The sequence below is a fragment of the Odocoileus virginianus genome, chromosome 32 (assembly GCF_023699985.2).
Source record: "Odocoileus virginianus isolate 20LAN1187 ecotype Illinois chromosome 32, Ovbor_1.2, whole genome shotgun sequence".
Lineage (NCBI taxonomy): Eukaryota > Metazoa > Chordata > Mammalia > Artiodactyla > Cervidae > Odocoileus > Odocoileus virginianus.
In genome coordinates, this window is record NC_069705.1 from 36,891,433 (window position 1) to 36,912,100 (window position 20,668).

Consider the following 20,668-nt stretch of genomic DNA (forward strand, 5'->3'; position numbering starts at 1 on the left):
TGTAAGGGCCCATGGGGGATTCTGGTAACCCTCTCCCATTATATTCCACTGAGAAACTGGTGATTTTTATTTTTTTTAAAACTACAGAAAATGTAAAGAACAGCACAATGATGCCCATACATTGACCATCTGAACTGCTCAGGTTTTGCCAAAATTTGCTTCATCTCTGTAATTTTTGCTAAACACAATACTTCATCTCTAATACTTTAGCATGATCTTTAAAACATAAGGACAGTCTCCTTAGTAACTTCTCCTTAGTAGCCTCAGAACTACTGTCACACTCAATAAATCAATGGTGATGCCCTCATATGTTCATCTAACCAGGGGATAAAGAGAACAGCCTCTCTACTGCGTTCATCTGGATCTTTTCTGTGCCATCATATCTTGATGAGGTCTGCCCGGAGATATAGCTTCAGCCTTTGGAGCCCTTGTAACCACATACTAGCCTTCACATGATAATAACTGCCACGATGGTTACTGAATCTTGAATGATCACTGTATGCCATACACTGGCCAACCTTTCCCATTCATTATGTTATTTAATCCTCACGGCCAGGTTATAAGGTGGATTTTGTTATTATCCCTGTTTTTTGAAGAAACAGGATTGTGTCTTGTTTCAATGATGAATCTTTGTGAATTAATCTTTCTGCAAATCCATGGAGCTGTGTATTGTTACAACTCATTGATGGCCAGCCAGGTTGTGGCATGTTGGTGTTTTGCCCATGGGGATCAGCTGTTTTATTTGTTTAAAGCCATGACAAAGTGCCATTTTCACAGAATGGAACGGCCAAGACAAGGTGCTCTTTGCTTGAGGTGCAGAGACCCATGCTGTGTCACCCTCAGTTTTTCTCAGGCAATTAGTGGCTCAGGATAATCTGGGAGACATGACTATTTAATCACAGGGAGCCTCAAATGATGATAGTGTGAGTATGAGTATGGGTGTCCCTTTCTGAATCAATGAATTTAAAATAGGGTTTTCTGGACAGGACTTATTTCAGGATCAAGTGATCTGTTTTCTTGCCCTTGGGATTAATGCTTTGTGGCTGCCCTTTTGGAATACTTGTTAATTTCTTCTGTGAATTTGTCTTGAGTGACCCTGCTGGCATACAGTCAGGGGGCCGGAGCATGGGCATTCTCTCCCGCCTCTCTCCACCTCCCTACCCACTCCCCATGGGTTTTCAGCTGCCCATCTGCTGTCCCTGCCTCAGGCATGGGGCATGAACATGGGCACGTCACAGTCTGATGCCCTGTGGCTGAGTTGTGGGTAGGGCTCCAGGTGTGGCTGGACACCAGTGCAGGTCTGTACTCACCCAGGAAGATCCCTGGGATGAGAGAGGGGGTGCAACATTCAGTAGCAAAGAAAGACCACCAGGTCAGGTGCAGAGAGAGAGAGACTGACAAACAAAGTGAAAAAACTTTTTCCTGCTTTTTGAACGAGAGGTCCTGTCTTTCTCTTTTGCATTGGACTCTCCTGTGTTGTCTAAGGGGACTGACGTTTGGAACCCTTGGACATGTGGTTCTACACCAGAAGGATCCCTGGACTTTGGGCAGGAGAGGGAAGAAAGAAGTTCAAGGTCACATCCATTTCTGGTAGGGGGCAGCGGGACTTGGCGAGCTGCAGTCTCAGAAAGGTGCCTGGTGTCTCCGGAGCATGGTCTGGGCATTGACCTGACTGCAGAATCAGAGTCAGGGGCTGGGGGTGGGAGCGGCTGGCTCAGAAGCTTCTGCTCCTGCATCCAAGGCTCCAGAGCTTCAAATGGTGGAGACGGGTGTCTACTGAAAAAGATGCACAACTTGAGAGTTGTGAGTTAAGTTTTATTTGGGGCAAAATGAGGACTGCAGCCCTAGAGACAGCACCTCGGAGAGCTCTGAGAGACTGCTCCCAAGAGGCAGTAGGGAAAGTCAATACATACGATTTTGGTGAAGGGGGAGTTTGATGCAATTAAGCACTCATTTTAGAAAAGGGTTTCTACTAGCCATGAAGAGCTGTCATCATGAAGGGTTGTAGTGCTTTTCTAGATATGAAGAGATTGAAGGTTTGGGATCAGGAAATCAGCTCCTGAAAATATGTAACTATCTAAAGACCTGTCCCATCAGACTCCCTGGAGCACAGAGGGCCTCATTCTCCACCCTGGACTCCTTCAGGGTGTGTTGAAGGTCAACAGCTGCAGCAGCGCGGGTCTCAGTCTGCACAGAGGCAGATGGCAGTGCCCTTTTTCAGTTGCTGGCAAACGCCCTCGGCAAGTGCCAATTTGTAGTTGATACAGGAGACCAGTGAGTTAGGAGGTGATCCAGGAAGCAGAACAGACGAGAAAGGTAGGGAGCCTTAGACGTGCTGAACACGGAGTAACTCAGCCTCAGGAGGGGCTGTCTCACCAAGGAAGAAACCGCGGTGTACAAAGGGTATGTAAACCGCCAGAAGAAAGTAGGGTTAAACCTGGGATCTGACCCCTGGCGCTTCGCCACTGCACTGCACATCTTCTCAGGCTGCTCCACCATCCATCCAGGGGAGCATTTAATTGGATGCCAGAGCAGCGTTCCTCTGCCAGGGACTTGTCTTCGGGGAAGACATGTGTGTCTGGAGCGTTTTGCTTGATAGGCAGCTGTTGGTTCTACTGAGTTTTCTAGGATTTTGTTGACATGTATTGGTTTTGGGCAGAGAATAAGGTCATCGATGTCTTTCATTCTTCTGTGACTGCATGTTGTGGGCACATTCTCTGTTGAGAAGGGCAGCGTTTTCTCTCCTGAACTTGCAGGAGACTTGCGGCAGCAGGGTGTGGAGGTGGGAGGAAGCATCTCATGCCAGTTGGAAACTTCCCACTGGTCACAATGTCTTTATTTCAGCCCCTTCCGGGATGAGTGATTTTTGAAGAACCGAGAAAGGAGGAGAAATTTCTTTCTTAGAACTCTCTTTGTGAATCTTCGTCAGTGGAACATTTCCTTATGAGGCATATGAATACGGTGAAAAGTCAGTTGATGTTCCTGCAGGAATTTAAAGTTGGGAACAGAATTAAGTTTCCTTTACCAGCTTAGTCATTTTTTTTTTTAATGTCTAAATTTCCAAACATCAGGAAAAGTCAGATACTTGCTCTGAGGGATTCTATGATTTTTCAAACTCCTTAAATATGATTATCAGGGGGAAAGAAGCATGTACCCCTGCAAGAAATATAGTGGATGGAGGAAAAACATGCAGATGGATAGGTCTACCTTAGCATCATTTATCTACAGGAATGTGTAGATTGAGTAAGCCGGAGCCAAACTAAATTATTACATAGGGGCTTATGGCCCCTATAATTCTCTTCCTACCCTTTTCCCTCTGTCTGAAATTATTTAGGATCTCATTGCTCAAAGTATATATATTCCATGCTCCATTCTTTCAACATTGATCAGTTAGAGCTAATCTGATAAATTAAATTTATTGCTCTTTTATTCATCCTTCACTCAAAAAACTATTGGATTTGTTGAAGAATGTGAAAAAGCTATGGAGTTTTCTTCTCACTTAGGTATAAATAAGAGGCTGTCATGAATATCAACAGATGTAATTACATATTAGGGGTGGTTTGGGGAGGTGTTTTCTGGTCTCCCAACACTTGAATTTAAGATTAGAGAGAAAAGGTTGTAGTGCCCTGTTTGAAGATCAGTAGTTGATTATCAGCTGCTTCCTTTTGTTGAAAGGTACTATGTGAAGCACTCTGGAGGTATAATCCTAACTTTTATTTTCAGAAATCCTCCTATGAGGAACCAATTTTATCCCAATTTTACAGATATGGAACTGAGCCTAGGAAAATTTCAGTTACCCAAGTTAGACGTTTCCAGCTTGACGTGTGCTCAGCAATGAGGAAATGCAGAGATTTTAACAAGTGCTCTGTCGTTTTTGTCTGCATTATTCATTCTTCTTGTAATATGCAAAGGGGAAGAAACATCGCTGACATTTAGTTTTGGCTGTGCCGTCTTCAATGCCTGTGGGCTTTCTCTAGTTTTCTCGAGTGTGTGGTGTGTGGGCTTCTCATTGCAGTGACTTCTCCCGTTGTGAAGCACAGGCTCTGGAAACACAAGCTTCAGTAGCTGTGGCGCACGAGCTTAGCTGCTCTGTGGCATGTGGAATCTTCCTGGGCCAGGGATCGAACATATGTCCTCTGCGTTGGCAGGCAGATTCTTAACCACTGGACCAACAGGGAAGTCCTGGGAAAGAACCATTTAGTGAACATCTTCTATTTATTGAGCACCAGGAAAATTACTCTCTCTCTGTTATTTTAATTTTTAGAGCTATCTTTGGAGATAGTATTAATATGTCTGCTTTACAGATGGAAATGTTGAGGTTCAGAGTTGCAAAGTCATTTTTCTCGTATAAAAGAACTAGTGAGATGTGTTGTCAAAAGTTGAACCCAGAGCTAGATGGGTCAGAGGCAGCAAATGCAGACAGAGAAATCATCCTTTGCAACCTCATGTGCACTGAGAGCGTGGTTGGACCGTGATGGAGGGGGGGCAGTGTCTGTGCACTTCCCTCTGTTGTCATGGAGAATTCCTCTTCATCTCCACCCTCCAATGAGATGCAACATTCAACTGTCAGACAGGCGAGCACTTCCCTTTTCCTGCTGAGCTGTGAAAACTTGTTAGCCCTTATTCCAACCCAATTCCCACCCCACTCATGGTTGGACCATAAAGAAGGTTGAGCACTGAAGAACAGATGCTTTCAAATTGTGGTGCTGGAGAAGACTCTTGAGAGCCCCTTGGACAGCAAGGAGATCAAAGTAGTCCATCCTAAAGGAAATCAACCCTGAATATTCATTGGAAGGACTGAATGCTGAAGTTGAAGCTCCAATACTTTGACCTACTGGGGTGAAGAGCCAATTCTTTGAAAGAGACCCTGATGCTGGGAAAGATTGAAGGCAGGAGAAGAAGAGGATGACAGAGAATGAGATGGTTGGATGGGATCACCAACTCAGTGGACACTGAGATTGAGCAAACTCCGGGAGGTGGTGAAGAACAGGGAAACCTGGTGTGCTGCAATCCATGGGGTCACAAAGAGTCAGACATGACTGAACAACTGGACAACCACCACCTCAATTCCTTGTGCACATAGACCTACTCTGAGGCAGGGCTGACTCAAGAGTCAGTCTGACCTAAGAGATGCTTCCTGAGGAGTGGGAGAAGTGTGTAAGTAAAGGACAGTGCCCTGCCATCATGAAAGGAGTCCATCTCAAGAGAGAGCCTGCTCTCACATGGACTTCAGAAGATGGCGTGGAATACATCTTTAATCTTGATGTCGGGTCTTCTACTCTTCCATGTCTGTCTGACTCAGATGGGAGCGTGCAAGCCCTTTCTCTCATATTGTTTTATCTCCTTCCCTCATTTTCTAGCTCCTCTGTCCTCTCCAGGGTGCTGGCCACATCTTGACCTTGATGGGCATGAGCAGAGAGTCCTGTTTTCCTTCAATTATTGTGTTCTCCAGATCTTCATCCCTTCTTAAACTAATGTGAATCCCCTGTGCCTTCACTTGGGGCCGCTATAGCAGAAAACCACAGACTGAGTGGCTTAAATAGACATTTATCCCTCACAGTTGTGGAGGCTGGAAGCTCCAGATCAAAGGGGCAGCTCGTTCAGCTCCCGGGGAGACCCCTTCCTGGTTTCAGATTGACTGCGTGCTTGTGTTCTCACGTGGCAGAGAGAACTCTGGGGCTCCTTCCTCTTCTCATAAGGACACTGATCCCACTGTGGTTCTCCTGCCCCATGCCCTCATCTAAGTCTCCCTCCCAAGGCCCCATCTCCCAATATTAGGGCCTAAACATATGCATTTTGAGGTGGACGCAAACGTTCCATTCTTAACTCCCTGTCAACACACATCTGAGATGCATCATTATGCTAAGGAGTCTCCTTCCTCACAGAGGTGAAGACAGGGCTAAACTGAGAAAAGAAGACAGAGAATTCTGCCCTGAAAAACTCAGATCTTAAGGGACATACCAAAAAGATATTAAATATTTGGACTAGATTCTGCCTTCCAAGAGTTGTAAGCAAGAACTCCAAAGTTAGATGGAAAGTGGAAAACTGAGTGACCTGTGAATTCCCCAGGTGGGGCCTGAACTTGACTGTCCTCGGTTAACGTCTCATCTTGGGCTTCCTGTCCTGGTGGATTGTTCTTGCACTGAATTTCTGCTTTATTCTGGTTACTTCTGTGACCGTAAGTATCCCTCCGTGTAATGTTCGAGTGACCCCTTGGCAGGGAAATGGCTTTTGCAGCCGGTGAATCACATCTGTGGCTTCCCCAGCGGCTCAGCGCTAAAGAACTGCCTGCAATGCAGGAGTTTCTGGAGACTCAGGTCTGATCCCCGGGTCGGGAGGATCCCCTGGAGGAGGAAGTGGCAACCCTCTATAGTACTGTTGCCTGGAAAACCCCAAGGACAGAGGAGCCTGGCGGGCTACAGTCCATGGGGGTCACACAGAGTTGGACACAGCTGAAGCAGCTTAGCAGCAATCAAATCTTTACTGACACTTTTTTCTTTGTTCCCTCTTTCTCCTTCCCTGTATAAAATAATCCAGATGACATTGAGACTACACTGAAATTCTCAAGGGAAAAAAAAACCCAAGCAGAGTACTTAGAAATATCTGCATATTGAGGGAAACCATTTGCCAAGTATTAACATACAAGAGTGAGTAAATCACATGGGAAAGGGAGAAGGCCACATCCCAGTTTTACTAAGCAGCAGCTGCCATAGCTGAAAAAGAGAAGAATCACCACCGCAAAACACTGTTTGCTTTTTAAGGTGTAACAAAGTAGCACCTTTCCAATCACATGGTTTTTTTTGGGGCAGTGCCCCGGATATTCATTTCTACATAAGTGAATTTGATTGCTTTTACTTTGATAGGAAATTTCTAGAACGTTTTATCCACAGTGGGGTCAGACTCACTGTGGGGTTTGTAAAGAGAATCAGAGTGGAGGTCTAGGAGTCTTAGATTTGTGGCTCGGTTCAGGTCTGGACCAGATGGGATTTGCTTGTCAGTGGCCAGAGCTGTAGTGCCTTACACCGGATAAAGTTGCGTTTCATCTGGCCACATAAGAATCCAGGGATGGGTAGTCTGGGAGAGTCCCCTGACCTCAGGGATCCTGAGTCTTTCCAGCCCTTGTCTCCATCATGCCTAAATCTCGGGCCCACTCTCCAGTATCTTAAAGCAGGTACCAGCTGTCGCCAAAGCATTCGAGGCTGCAGGAAGGGGGGAAGTGACGAACAAGGAACATGGGTGCTCTCTTTTTTTCAAAACTGTCTTAATAGACATCAGATGGGCACAGACAGAATGCACACTCAAATGTGCAGCTTAGTATGTTACTGTCGAGAACGCGGTGACAGCTTCCCCAGCAGTGGAGAAACAGAAGCGATGGCAGCGTGCAGCTGTCCTCGCCTCCTTTTGCCATCTCTGCAGCAGTATCACTCCCACCTCCTCAAAGGTGGCTGCTGTCCTGACTTCTTGGCCTAAATTTGGATCTTCAGTGAATTGAATCATACAGCACATATTCTTTGAACCCACCTTCTTTCAGACTTCCCTGGTGGCTCAGATGATAAAGTGTCTGCCTGCAATGCAGGAGACCTGGGTTCGATCCCTGGGTTGGGAAGATCCCCTGGAGGAGGAAATGCACCCCACTCCAGTATTCTTGCCTGGAGAATCCCATGGACAGAGGAGCCTGGTGGGCTACTGTCCATGGGGTCACAAAGAGTTGGACACGACTGAGCGACTTCACTTTCACTTTCTTTCTTTTCTTTCATTTATTGTATATATGTGTGACATTCATCCACCATGCCATGTGTAGCTGTAGTTAATTTGATTTCATTGCTGTATACATTGAATGAATTTTTCCTGCTGCCGAGTGGGATTGTTTCAGATTGCAGGCTGTCAGGGATCGTGCTGCTGTGAACATTCTTTCACTTGTCTCTTAGTGTTCCTGTGCACGTATTCTGTCAAATGCGTGTATGTTCGGAGTGTGTGAATTTACTGCCAACAGTGCACAAGAGTTTCCAACGCTCTGTGTGCTTGTCAACACTTGGTATTGTCTTTTTGCTTTAGCCACTCCCACCGGTTTACAGTGGTTTCTTACCGTGGTTTCTGTTTTCATTCCACGGATTACTAATGAGATTGCATGTGCAGTGTTCTTAGTTGCTCAGTTGTGTCCAACTCTTTGTGATCCCAGGGACTGTAGCCCACCAGGCTCTTCTGTCCATGGGATTCTCCAAGCAAGAATGCTGGAGTGGGCAGCCGTCTCCAGGGGATCTTCCCGACCCAGGGATCGAACCTGGGTCTCCCGCGTTGCAGGCGGATTCTTTACCATCTGAACCACCATGGAAGCCCCATGAGATTGAATACCTTTTCATATGTTTATGGCCTTTTGGATATGCTCATCTGTGAAGGTCCCATTTATTAATTCTCTTGCTCGTTCTTCTGATGTCTGTCTTTTTTCTGTTGATTTTGAGGGATTCTCACTATGTTCTGGATGCCGTTCTAGTGCCGGTTGAATGTGCTACAATATTTCCCTCCACTCTGTGGCTTACCTTTTTGCTTTTGTAATAGTGTTTTTTCATGAACAGAGGTTCTTAATTTTAATGGGATCTAAATTATAAGTATCTTGTTTTTGTGCTTTTGCTTTTTTTGGTTTCTTGTTTAATCTTGCCCTGTCACAAGATCAGGAAGATACCTGGGTTATGGCCTTTGAAGATTTACTGTGTTTCATACTTAGATTTAAATCTAAATATTTGTGAGTGGTGTGAGGAGGAGATGAAGCTTTGCTTATCCACTTCTGTATATATTTAATCAAGAACATTTATTGGAATAACTTCCTCACCTCTGATGTGCAATATCAGCTTTTTCCTAGCTCACATTTTCATATGCGGGTGGATCTGTTTCTGAAATCTGTATTTTATCCCAATAGTTCATTTGCCTACATCTATGGCAGTGTCACACAGTTTTAATTCCTATAGCTTTCTATTGAATCTTTACATGTGGTAGATCCATCTCCATGGTCTTTTTCAAGTGTTGTTTAATCTTATCACTATTCTTTTCTATATGAAATTTAGAAACAGCTTGCCCATTTCCACAGAAACATTTATTAGAATTTTAATTGAAACTGCATTAAAAACCTGGAGAACTCTCATCTTTACCATATTGTCTTACTGTTCAATACATAGTTTGGTTTTTTAAATTCTTTTTAGTAACATTTTAGTTTCCTGTGCAGTAGTCTTACAGACAGCTGTATGCATTTCTCCCTGGATACTCAGTGTTTTTGAGTGATTGTAAATAGTATCTTTTCAAAATTGTTCTTCTAAATATTTGTTGCTAATGCATTAAAAATAGAATTGATTTTTGTATATTGACCTTGTAACCAGAAACCTTGTTAAACTCACTAATTTTAGTAATTCATATGTAGATTTACTGGGATTTATTTATTATACCATAGTGTTATCTGCAACTCTAATAGAAAGTGCGAAACTGGGTTTATATTTGATATTTAATAATTACTTGATTTATAATTTTTATTAGTTTATTGAGATAGAGATAGGAAGACACATGTACGTGTGCATACACACACACAGCCCTGTGTATTTGGACTGAGGTGTAAAATGCCTCCCTCATCTGTCTTAGGAGAAGGAAATGGCAACCAACTTGAGTATTCTTGCCTGGAGAATTCCATGGTCAGAGGAGCCTGGCTGAGCGACTAAACAACATGTCTTAACTTCTTTCTTCAAATAGCTTTCCCAGACGCTTTTGTGCTGTTCTTCCTTCTGGTTTCTTTCTCTGCTCGTATCCAAACTACCCTCTCTAACCACTGTATATAACTTTGTTTAATGGTGCGAGAAATAAAGAACACAGGTTCCAAAATATGTTTTAATCTGATCTCGTACTTTCCTGAATCCAAATCTGGTCCAAGTGAAAGCAGTATTTGTTGAAGAACAGGATTAGTTTCTGCCATGTACCAGAATTGCATTTTTAAATATGAGATTTAAATGTCATTACCCTAGTGTGGATAAAGGGAGATTTTACTTGAACATTTTGCCTTAGAATGGGTCAACTAAGATGTTTTTCTCTAGCTTACTGAGTTTTATACAATATCTGGGAACATATAAGTGGCCATATAAAATTTTTTCAAGTAGCAATATAATGTTGTTGTTGTTGTTTAGTTGCTAAGTCTTGTTTGACTCTTTTGGCAACCCCACGGACTATAGCCTGCCAAGCTCCTCTGCCCATGGAGTTCTCCAGGCAAGATTACTGGAGATTTCCATGTCCTCCTCCAGGGGGATCTTCACGACCCAGGGATCGACTGGTGTCTCCTGTGTCTCCTGCATTAACAGGCGGATTCTTTACCACTGAGCCACCAAGTGTAATAGTGGCCTAGAAAAATGGAATAATTCATATTTGATTTCTAGAAATATAAAATGTAGCATTGTACCTGTGTTGTAGTATGTTTAAATATTCAAATGCTCTTAGAAGTATGGTCTTACTTGAACATAATCGTTTCCTAGAAACTGTGCTTCACTAAATAATATAAATATTTTAAATTTAGTCATTTATTGAGCCCATCAGCCATATGGAAAATATCTTGAGTAAGCCAAGGTTGACCATGAACTTCTTGTTAATAAACTCTTAAAAATGGCAGTTTCTTTTTTTTTTTTTTGATGGATCATGAAACTGTTTTTGGATGAAACACAAGGGTCATTTTCAATATTTTTCCAATATCTTCTGTTATGTAGTTGAAAGCCATTAAAAGTAGTTAATATTGAGCTGCTATTTATTATATAAGTTTAAGCTCTTACATTAGCATTTTACTAACAAGGGTATTTTAATACTTTTTTGCTATAATGTGGTATCTTACTCTAAATTAACTTTCATCAGCCCTCAGTTTTATGTGGCCTGACTTTATGAAAAAATAAAATTTGATTAAATGCTCTTAATAGATGAAGCTGAAGTTTATGAAATGACAATGAACTGTTTTGGAGTGTTTTTAATTACTTTTGAGTTAACTCAGAAATTTGTTATAAATGCATCTGTGCTGTTTTATTAGAGTTTTTTCCTCTCAGGATGAGCAAGCTTATATTTAATTTTAAATATGTATTTAGTGATAGCCCTGGGGTATGAATAATTAGAATGAATTTTCCAGGATTCTTTTAGTGCTGTAAAAAGTAGTTAGGTAACACATTAAGTATGTACAGAAAGCTTGTTTCCAACACTTTATGATATAATTAACAATAAAAAAATTCATACTCCTACAGTATTATAACCATGTGATATAATTTGTCCTACACAGTCATAAATGGCTTATAACCTGTAAATCTTAATGATCATATTCATATTTAAAAACAGGTCTATTGTAATTCAAGACGGTGAAAAAAAGTGAAAATGTTATTCGCTCAGTCATGTCCTATTCTTTGTGACCCCATGGAGGATAGCTCGCCGGGCTTCTCTGTCCGTGGAATTCTCCAGGCAAGAATACCGGAGTGGGTTGCCATTTCGTTCTCCAGGGGATCTTCCTGACCCAGGGATTGAACCTGGGTCTCCTGCATTGCAGGCGGATTCTTTACCATCTGAACGACTAGGGAAATGTAATCTTGTGTATTGCAGGTGACTCTGCACTTAATAAAGGAAACAGTTAAAATATGAGGATTGATAACTTTTGGAATACTTAAATGAAGGCGACCCCTTCATTTGGTCAAAATAAGGCATATTTCTAAGAGTCATTACCGTGCTCTCCTCCCGGCTCTGAAGCCCAGCGCTGCTGTGACTAGGTCTGTCTGGTGAGCTTGGCTGCCTGGCTTAGCGTCTCGTGGCCTCTGTTTTCTCCTCTGCTAAATTGCATCAATCTCTGAGGGCCTTTTCTGCTCTCTCTCTCTCTTCATCAGAGGATGGTGTTCAGGCATTTATTTTCTATCTTTCTCTTTTCCTTCTACATACATTTGGAGACTAAAAATACAGTTTTGATTATGAAATATTTCTAGCACCAAGAACACAGAAATATGGGCAAAACCCAGAAAGATACATGTGTATCTTGTACATTTAAACTGATGTGTGTTAATATTTTGCTGTATCTGCTTCGGTCCTTTTTTTGGAGGTAATGCAATGAGCCAGGACAGGTGAAAGCTCCTCCCTTCTCCGCCCCGGTGACGCCAGGGGCCCTGCCCTGGCTTCCTGCCTCCGCGTCCCCTGTCCATCCATCCGTCCACCCATCCGTCTGTCCACCCGCTGTGCTCCTCGCTGAGGAGGTGCTTCGCCGGCTCCTGCTTCCTGTGTGTACCCCCTCTTTGGTGGGGTGTCCTCCCGCCACCCTCACCCCCTCCATCCACTTGGACCCCAAGATGATTGCCTCACCTGCTCAGCAAGGATCCCAGAGGCTTCTTCCTTCGATTCTGAGACCTAGTTCCAATAACTGTGTATGTGTACACGTGTGTACACGTGTGTATGTGTACACATGTGTGTGTGTGTTTGGCAGGTACTCAGTATCAGGAAATAGCAAGAGTTTTAGCAGCTCTGTCAGAAACTGAGGAGACTGAATATACATTTCAATCACAATATTGCACTCTCTCTACCATAACGCCCCTCCTCCCGGGGACCCCCCTCCTTTCCTCTCCGCTATCCTCAGCACTCACTGTCCCACTGTGTGCATGCTCGGTCACTTAGGTCATGTCCGGCTCTGTGTGACCCCATCACTGTAGCCCACCAGGCTCCTCTGTCCATGGGGATTCCCAGGCAAGAACACTGGAGTGAGTTGCTATTTCCTTCTCCAGGGGATCTTGCTGGCCCAGGGATGGAACCCCCTTCTCCTGCATCTCCTGTAGGTGGATTCGTTACTGCTCAGCCACTGGGGAAGCCCCACCTCACCTGTGTGCCTTCTGCTTATTTTTATTGCTGAAATGGAAGCTCCGCTTGGTTGGGGATTTTTAATCACTCTAAGAGAGCCAGGACAGTGCTTGGAGGGAGGGAGACCCTCAACAAACTGCTTGTTGAGTGAATGAATGAAATAATGTCCAGTGTCCTTTTTGGAAAGTTTCCGGGTAGATTCTTCTGTGGGTTCTCAAGCTCATTATATTTGGGAGGACATTATTTAAGAAGAACACAAAAATTCAAATAAAAAAGTCAAATTGAATATTTAGAACCAAAAATGGAATAAGGACAAATTTCAAATTTTATAAAGGTGGCAAATACTATGTCACACAATGCACTTAAATAACACAATATTTTAATTAATTGCCTAACATACCTCTGTCATACTTTTCTTACAATTTATGGCTCATATTCTGATTGGCCCCTTATATGAGAATGATTTTATAAAAGGCTTTTTTTTCTGGCATGACTGATCAAAATTTGTATTTTATTATTGATAGTGTAGATAACTACCTTCCAGCTTCACAATTCATAACTGAATTGTGGAATATTAGGAATTTTAATCCAAATTTAATTCCACATATTAGAAATTTTATCAAGTTTGGGAAAACCTTTATCAAGTTTCTCTTATGCATGAATTTCAGCATGTCAGGACATATTCAAGCTTTCCTAAGCAACGACTAATCTGACATAATTTTATGAAGTGAAGTCACTCATTTCCTGATACGAATTTTGGTATGACTAGTGATTTTGGGAAGTTGTATAAAATTAATTGTCTAAAATATAAAAGTTACATAAAATTGATTGACATAATCAATCAAGAGCATTCCCAGCATTTGTGACTATGGGCTGTTTACCTGCTTGTGGTGGCAAATGTCGAGTGTCTTCACATCTGGACCTTCCAGACTTCATCTGGATGAGATTTATTTGGTGACATCAAACTGTCAAATCTGATAAATTGCAATATATGAAATCTAAGACTTCACATATGGACATACTTGTATGTAGTATGTTATAGGTTTCTGCCTTATAGACAAGGAGTTTGGGTAAATTTTATTTTGTGTGGATCCCATCAAAAACAGCAAAAAATATGGTGCATTTGTAATTGTAGATGCCACCTTTTATCAAGTCTGTTCCTGACAAAGGGCTTCCGTAGTGGTTCAGCGGTGAAGAACCCTCCTGCTAATGCAGGAGACACCGGAGACAAGGGTTCGATCCCTGGGACGAAGAGATCCCCTGGAGGAGGGCATGGAAACCTGCTCCAGCATTCCTGCTGGGAGATTCCCACGGTCAGAGGAGCCTGGCAGGCTGTAGTCCACCGGGTTGCAAAGAGGTGGGCACAACTGAAGCGACTAAACACAGCATACATATTCCTGACAAAAGAGGGTGTGTACTGCGTATAGACATGAATGAGCATCCGATGATTAAAGGAATTCCCCTTAGCTTCGGGTGCTGTGCATGTCAAACCTCCTTCAGTCTCTGTTGCTTACATATTCCAGTGCCAGCTACAGGGCAGGTATATCCCATCATCTGACCTCTCACCCTGCACTTTTCTGTCTCGTTGCCAGGAGAATTGACACAGTGGGTGGTAGGAGATTTCTAGAAGCCATTCCTTCACCGAGACAGCAATAGCCTAGTTACTTTAAATGTCTACCAACCACATACGTAGATAGCACTGAACACAAACTAAATGTGACAAGAAAATGGAGGGGAAAGTGGCAGTGATTCTCTTGATTGTATTTTTTCAAGCTTTACAAATACTTGTGACTTTGTGAACACCAGAAGGGGCGTTTTTACAAGTGAGTGCTTGTATCAGATAGAGAGTTCTATTTCCACACAGGCTAATCAGTTGAAATAGCAATCTCTTCAACCACAAGCTCCCAGAACAGTGGATTTTAGTTCAGTTAAGGAAATCAGTTCAGTAGTTCAGTTGATTTCAAGGTGAGACAGGCTAAGGACTGAAGTTCGTAGTATAATTGACTAACACATTTCAGAGCCCCAACTTCAAGATCCTGGTTGATGTCAGCTGCATTTTGGGAATCTGTTACTTTTGCCCTTGATGTGACTATTCCTTTCATTGGGATATTTTCAAGTTAATGAATGAAATATATTTTGAAACGTAGAATGTGTCATATGGGTTAGGAACTATAAAGATAAAGATGCCTAAGATTTAGGCTTTGCTTTTAAGAAACAATATAGATACTCAAAATCTTATACTACAAAGATGAATAAGATAAAATCCATAGTGAAAGTCACTCAGTTGTGTCCGACTCTTTGCAACCCCATGGACTATACAGTCCAAGGAATTCTCCAGGCCAGAATACTGGAGTGGGTAGCCTTTCCCTTCTCCAGGGGATCTTCCCAACCCAGGGATCGAACCCAGGTCTCCCACATTGTAGGCAGATTCTATACCAGCCGAACCACCAGGGAAGCCCAAGAATACTGGAGTGGGTAGCCTGTCCCTTCTCCAGCAGATCTTCCTGACCCAGGAATCGAACCAGGGTCTCCTGCATTGCAGGTGGATTCTTTACCAGCTGAGCCACCAGAGACGCCCTAAAATCCATAAGAGATAAACAAAAGTGATGTGTGATTCAGAGAGGACAGACGTACATGGGCTTCCCTGGTAGCTCAGTTGATAAAGAATCTACTTGCAGTGCAGGAGACCAGGCTTCAATCCCTGGGTCAGGACGGTCCCCTGGAGAAGGAAATGGCAAACCACTCCAGTAGCTTTGCCTGGAAAATCCCATGGACAGAGAAGCCTGGTGGGCTGCAATCCATGGGGTCACAAAGAGTCAGGCATGACTGAGCGACTAACACTTTCACTTTCACTTTCTCCAGTCTAAAGCCATTATTATTTTTGGGACTTCCCAGGTGGTGCTAGTGGTAAAGAACTCACCTTGCCAATGTAGGAGACAGAAGAGATGCACCTTCGATCCCTGGGTCGGGAAGATCCCCTGGAGGAAGGCATGGCAACCCACTCCAGTGTTCTTGCCTGGAGAATCCCATGGACAGAGGAGCCTGGTGGGCGATGGTTCACAGGGTTGCAAAGAGGTCGAATACAACTGAAATGACTTAGCTCAGCATGTTGTGCTACAGAAGAACGTGGGGTCGGGAGGCGTCCAAAGGTCACTGAGGGACCATTTGAGATTATTCTTGCAAAGTGAAGACTTCATAGACTCTGGGGCAAAAGAATCATGCTGGAAAGATAGAAAAAGCATTCAGCAAAGTTTTATTTAACTGCAGTTTTGTGTGTATGTCTGTGTTAAAATGATACAAAACTGGCATTATATTGAGGAGTGCTGATTTTTAAAATACCTCTTTACAGGTGATAGAAGAAATATTCACATATTGACATGTGAAGAAGTCATTCCAGCTTAGAGATGACTTGGCTTGAAGTTTATGCTGACTAGAGCAGCTTGCCTTATGGCCGGAACATGCATTGTACTTTAACCATTGAAGAAAAGAATAATTTGAAAAATTGAAATGGTGTAGCTGTGTTTCAGGGGGATGACAGAGGACGAGATGGTTGGGTGGCATCACTGACTCAGTGGACATTGAGTTTGACCAAACTCTGGGAGATGGTGAAGAACAGGGAAACCTGGTGTGCTGCAGTTCATGGGGTCACAAAGAGTCAGACACAACTGAACAACTGAACAACCACCACCTCAATTCCTTATGCACATAGACCTACTCTGGGACAAGGCTGACTCAAGAGCCAGTCTGACCTCAGAGATGCTTCATGAGGAGTAGGAGAAGTGTGTAAGTAAAGGACAGTGCCCTGCCATCATGAAAGGAGTCCATCTCAAGAGAGAGCCTGCTCTCACATGGACTTCAGAAGATGGCGTGGAATACATCTTTAATCTTGATGTCGGGTCTTCTACTCTTCCGTGTCTGTCTGACTCAGGTGGGCGCGTGCAAGCCCTTTCCCTCATATTGTTTTATCTCCTTCCCTCATTTTCTAGCTCCTCTGTCCTCTCCAGGGTGCTGGCCACATCTTGACTTTGGTGGGCATGAGCAGAGAGTCCTGTTTTCCTTCAATCTTGTTCTTCAGATCTCCATCCCTTCTTAAACTAATGTGAATCCCCTGTGCCTTCACTTGGGGCCGCTATAGCAGAAAACCACAGACTGAGTTGCTTAAATAGACATTTATCCCTCACAGTTCTGGAGGCTGGAAGCTCCAGATCAAAGGGGCCGCTCATTCAGCTCCCAGGGAGGCCCCTTCCTGGCTTCAGATTGACTGCGTACTTGTGTTCTCACATGGCAGAGAGAGAACTCTGGGGCTCCTTCCTCTTCTCATAAGGACACTGATCCCACTGTGGTTCTCCTGCCCCAAGCCCTCATCTAAGTCTCCCTCCCAAGGCCCCATCTCCCAGTATTAGGGCCTAAACATATGCACTTTGGGGTACACACAAACGTTCAGTCCTTAACTCCCTGTCAACACACATCTGAGATGCATTGTTATGCTAAGGAGTCTCCTTCTTCACAGAGGTGAAGACAGGGCTAAACTGAGAAAAGAAGACAGAGAATCCTGCCCTGAAAAACTCATTCTACATTGAATACACATTGTACATGTGCTTTAACCATCGAAGAAAAGAATGATTTGAAAAATTGAAATGGTGTAACTGTGGTTCCGGGAGTCACATGACCATTGTGGATGTGGTTGGAGACATGTTCCTGCATTACTGAGAACTGGAATTTTCTGAATCAAATTCAAGGGTACCACCAGCCATTCTTTTTTTTTTCCTCAAATTTTAAACATTTTATTTTGTATTGGGGTATAGCTGATTAACAGTGTTGTAGTAGTTTCAGTTGAATAGTGAAGGGACTCAGCCATACAGAGACATGTATCCATTCTCTGCAAAACCCCCACCCCCCACCATCCAGATGCCAACCATTCTTGCAACAGTATCTGCCAGAGGCAGCCAGTTACAATCTTGTTATTATCTTTTTAGATTATTGGCCACACCATGGAGTGTGGGACCTTAGTTCCTGGACCAAAGATTGAACCTGAGCACCCTGCATTGGAAGGCAGAGGCTTAACCACTGGACCACCAAGGAAGTCCCCAGGTGCAACTTTATGTTCTCCAAGTTTCCCCTTGTAACTATGCAACCATTTTGGACCCCAACCTGGGATTTGAAAGGAAGTCCGCTTACTTACCAGCTTCAATTACAGTTCTTAAACAACTTATGTAACTTGTGGTTTTCCCCGTAAAAGCTGCCTCACTTTGTCATCTGGTGGAACATAATTCAAGTGCTTCTTGAATCTGTGTCTCGGGCTCTAGTCCATATTTTGGCTAAAAGAACCCCCAAAAACCATCTTTCTATTCCTATTATATATTGATTACTGATTATTCCATCACCAGAAGGAATGGTATTATAAAACACCTGAGTGAAGACGTTTACTTGATTTGAGAGGCAGCAGGCAGTAATTGACATTTTTGATGAGGTGGAAAGTGGAATTGAAGATGACTTTGGGATTGGATTGGAGTTGAGTTGGAACAGAGTAGAGAGAAGGGCCCAGCTGGAAACTGTGTGTCTCAATGTCTATGAGCCAGGATGGAAGCTGAATGGGGGAGTTGGCCTTGGAGGAGTGGAGATATTAGAGGACCAACACCAGCAGTGCCCAGAGAAAAACGAAGACAGAGGACAGCGAGTGGCATGGGCTTCTTCACTTGCAGGATGATGAGGTTTTGGATGCTTTGGATCTGAGATGAAATTCTGGAGCTCAGAAAAGAGACCAGGACTTGTGAGAAGGATTTTAGACGCCATTCCTGTGAATCCCGGGAACCACTGATGGCGGCAGAAGCTCTTCCCCTCCCCTGGCCTCCCTCCCAGCCTCCTCCTCTTTCTCCTGGCAGGAGGATCAGTGCCTTAGGGTCCATGATATCCTGTGCACGGTACGGCACTAACCCTAAAACATATGAAGGTAGTGCAACTCCCTATGGGGATGGGAGCCTTTCCCTCTGGGGCGGGGCATGCATTGCTATGCTAAGCCACTGGACCCGCTGGGCTTCTCTGTCCGCGGGATTCTCCAGGCAAGAATACTGGAGTGGATTGCCATTCCCTTCTCCAGGGATCCTCCAAAATCAGGGATCGAACCTATGCCTCTCCTGTTTCCTGCATTGGCAGGCAGGTTCTTTACCTTTAGCACCACCTGGGAAGCCTACTGCCCCCCCAGGGTGTGCATAGTTTAGACGAGAGTCGCTGCTCTAAGGTAAGAAGGGGGCTGCTGTTGGTCCTTTTTGCTTTGGGGAGGCAGGTCTACCCTGGGACAGACCATCATCATTTCCAGACCCTGGAATCTGGGTTCATATAGCAGAATCCAGGTTGGAGGCTGAGACCATGCAGAGCTCTGAGACGCTGGACAAGCGTATCTGTCAGGCAGGGGGATTGGGTGCCTTTCAACTGCCCCCGACTCCCAGTATCCAATTCCAGAGCAGCTTGTGTTCATATATGACTGGATGGATAGTTGAATGGATGAAGCACATTTGTTGTTAGCTGACTATCCCAGGCCCAGCTGGTGGGCAGGGACTCAGTTCAGTGGTTTGTCCCTGTTTAGCCAACAATGGTGTCTTTTCGTACCTGATGACCAGCAGTGAGAGATGCTCCAAGGTCAGGAGATTTGGAAGACCCCTCCAGGGGATAACAGATAAGGAAATAGGAGAGGTATTTACATTCCCTCTTCAGCTGGACCAGAATGCTTGGGCAGTTGGGGAAATTCCTCTTTTTTTTTTGCCATTCTGATGAGTACACACATTTTGTTAAATATTTCCTTTACTATAATAATAAAAATAAGGCACATCCTCCCAATTAATCACTGTAACTTTACTAAATAACTAGAGAAATTACATTGACCTTTTATTAAAAGCACCATGCACATAAATCTATAGTAGGCAAATGAGATTCTGAAAGAAGTTAATTTTTAGTAGTTCCCGTCTGTCCCATATGTTGTAAGTTCCTCAGTGTGATATATAAATTGTTTGTATTACTTCTAGCTTTTCGAGATGACAGACTAATCTGAGCAATTAGATTCTTGGGAAAGATCAAGACACTTATTAAATCTTATCTTAGTCACTCCTAATTACAACCATCCGTTTATCTCTGTGGAATAAATTACTAATGCAAAGCGACAATTCAATCATAGTGTAACTAGTCTTTATTTTAGATGATTAAAAAAAAAACCCAACACTAATACCACATATGCATAAAAGGAATCTATAATTAATTAATAAATTTGACCCAGCAGATTGTGTCCCATGAGATGCAAAGTGTATCTTCTGATTGGTTTCACAGTTAAGCAATTACATGATACAGGGAGTGACTACATTCAGTAGTGCTGTGGACTGAAGTCAGTGCCCCACGCCTGCCCCCACATTAAAGTGTTGAGGCTCTGACCCTCCATATGAGGATTTTTGGAGGCAGTGCCTTAGGGAGGTAATTAGGTCCTGAGGGTGGGGCCCTCCTGATGGGATTAGTGCTTTTACAAGAAAAGACTTAGAATCTCTCCCCACCATGTGAAGATCCATGAACCCGCAGCCTGGGGCCCAGTCTGCCTGCTCTCTTTCAGAAACCACGTTGTAGAAATACTGAATTCTTCTGCAAACATGCATATATCAATTACTCTTCATAGTTGATGTCACTGTAGCAACTTAGCTCTCCAATGTTTCAACTCTAAACCCCAGCATTCTCTTACTATTGAGTGGACAGACCGGCTCTGATTACCCAGCTGCAGCCCCCGTCTCCTTGAAGAGGAGGCAAGGCAGAGAATTCCTGCCCTGCCTGGGGCCCCTCCATCAACTCTTACACAACTGCA

At 43.6% G+C, this 20,668-nt stretch overlaps 1 long non-coding RNA gene across 2 annotated transcripts in view; it reads left to right on the plus strand.

Moving 5' to 3' along the window:
* The window catches only part of LOC139032623 (uncharacterized), a 202,623-nt gene that overhangs the window by 81,086 nt on the left and 100,869 nt on the right, over positions 1-20,668 (plus strand). The window contains exon 2 of one of the 2 annotated variants that reach the window (XR_011485193.1): positions 16,181-19,993. The exons of the other annotated variant lie outside the window; for it this stretch is intronic. This is a non-coding gene — a long non-coding RNA (uncharacterized lncRNA). Of the gene's footprint in view, positions 1-16,180; positions 19,994-20,668 lie in introns of those variants that run through there. 2 annotated transcript variants of the gene reach the window in all.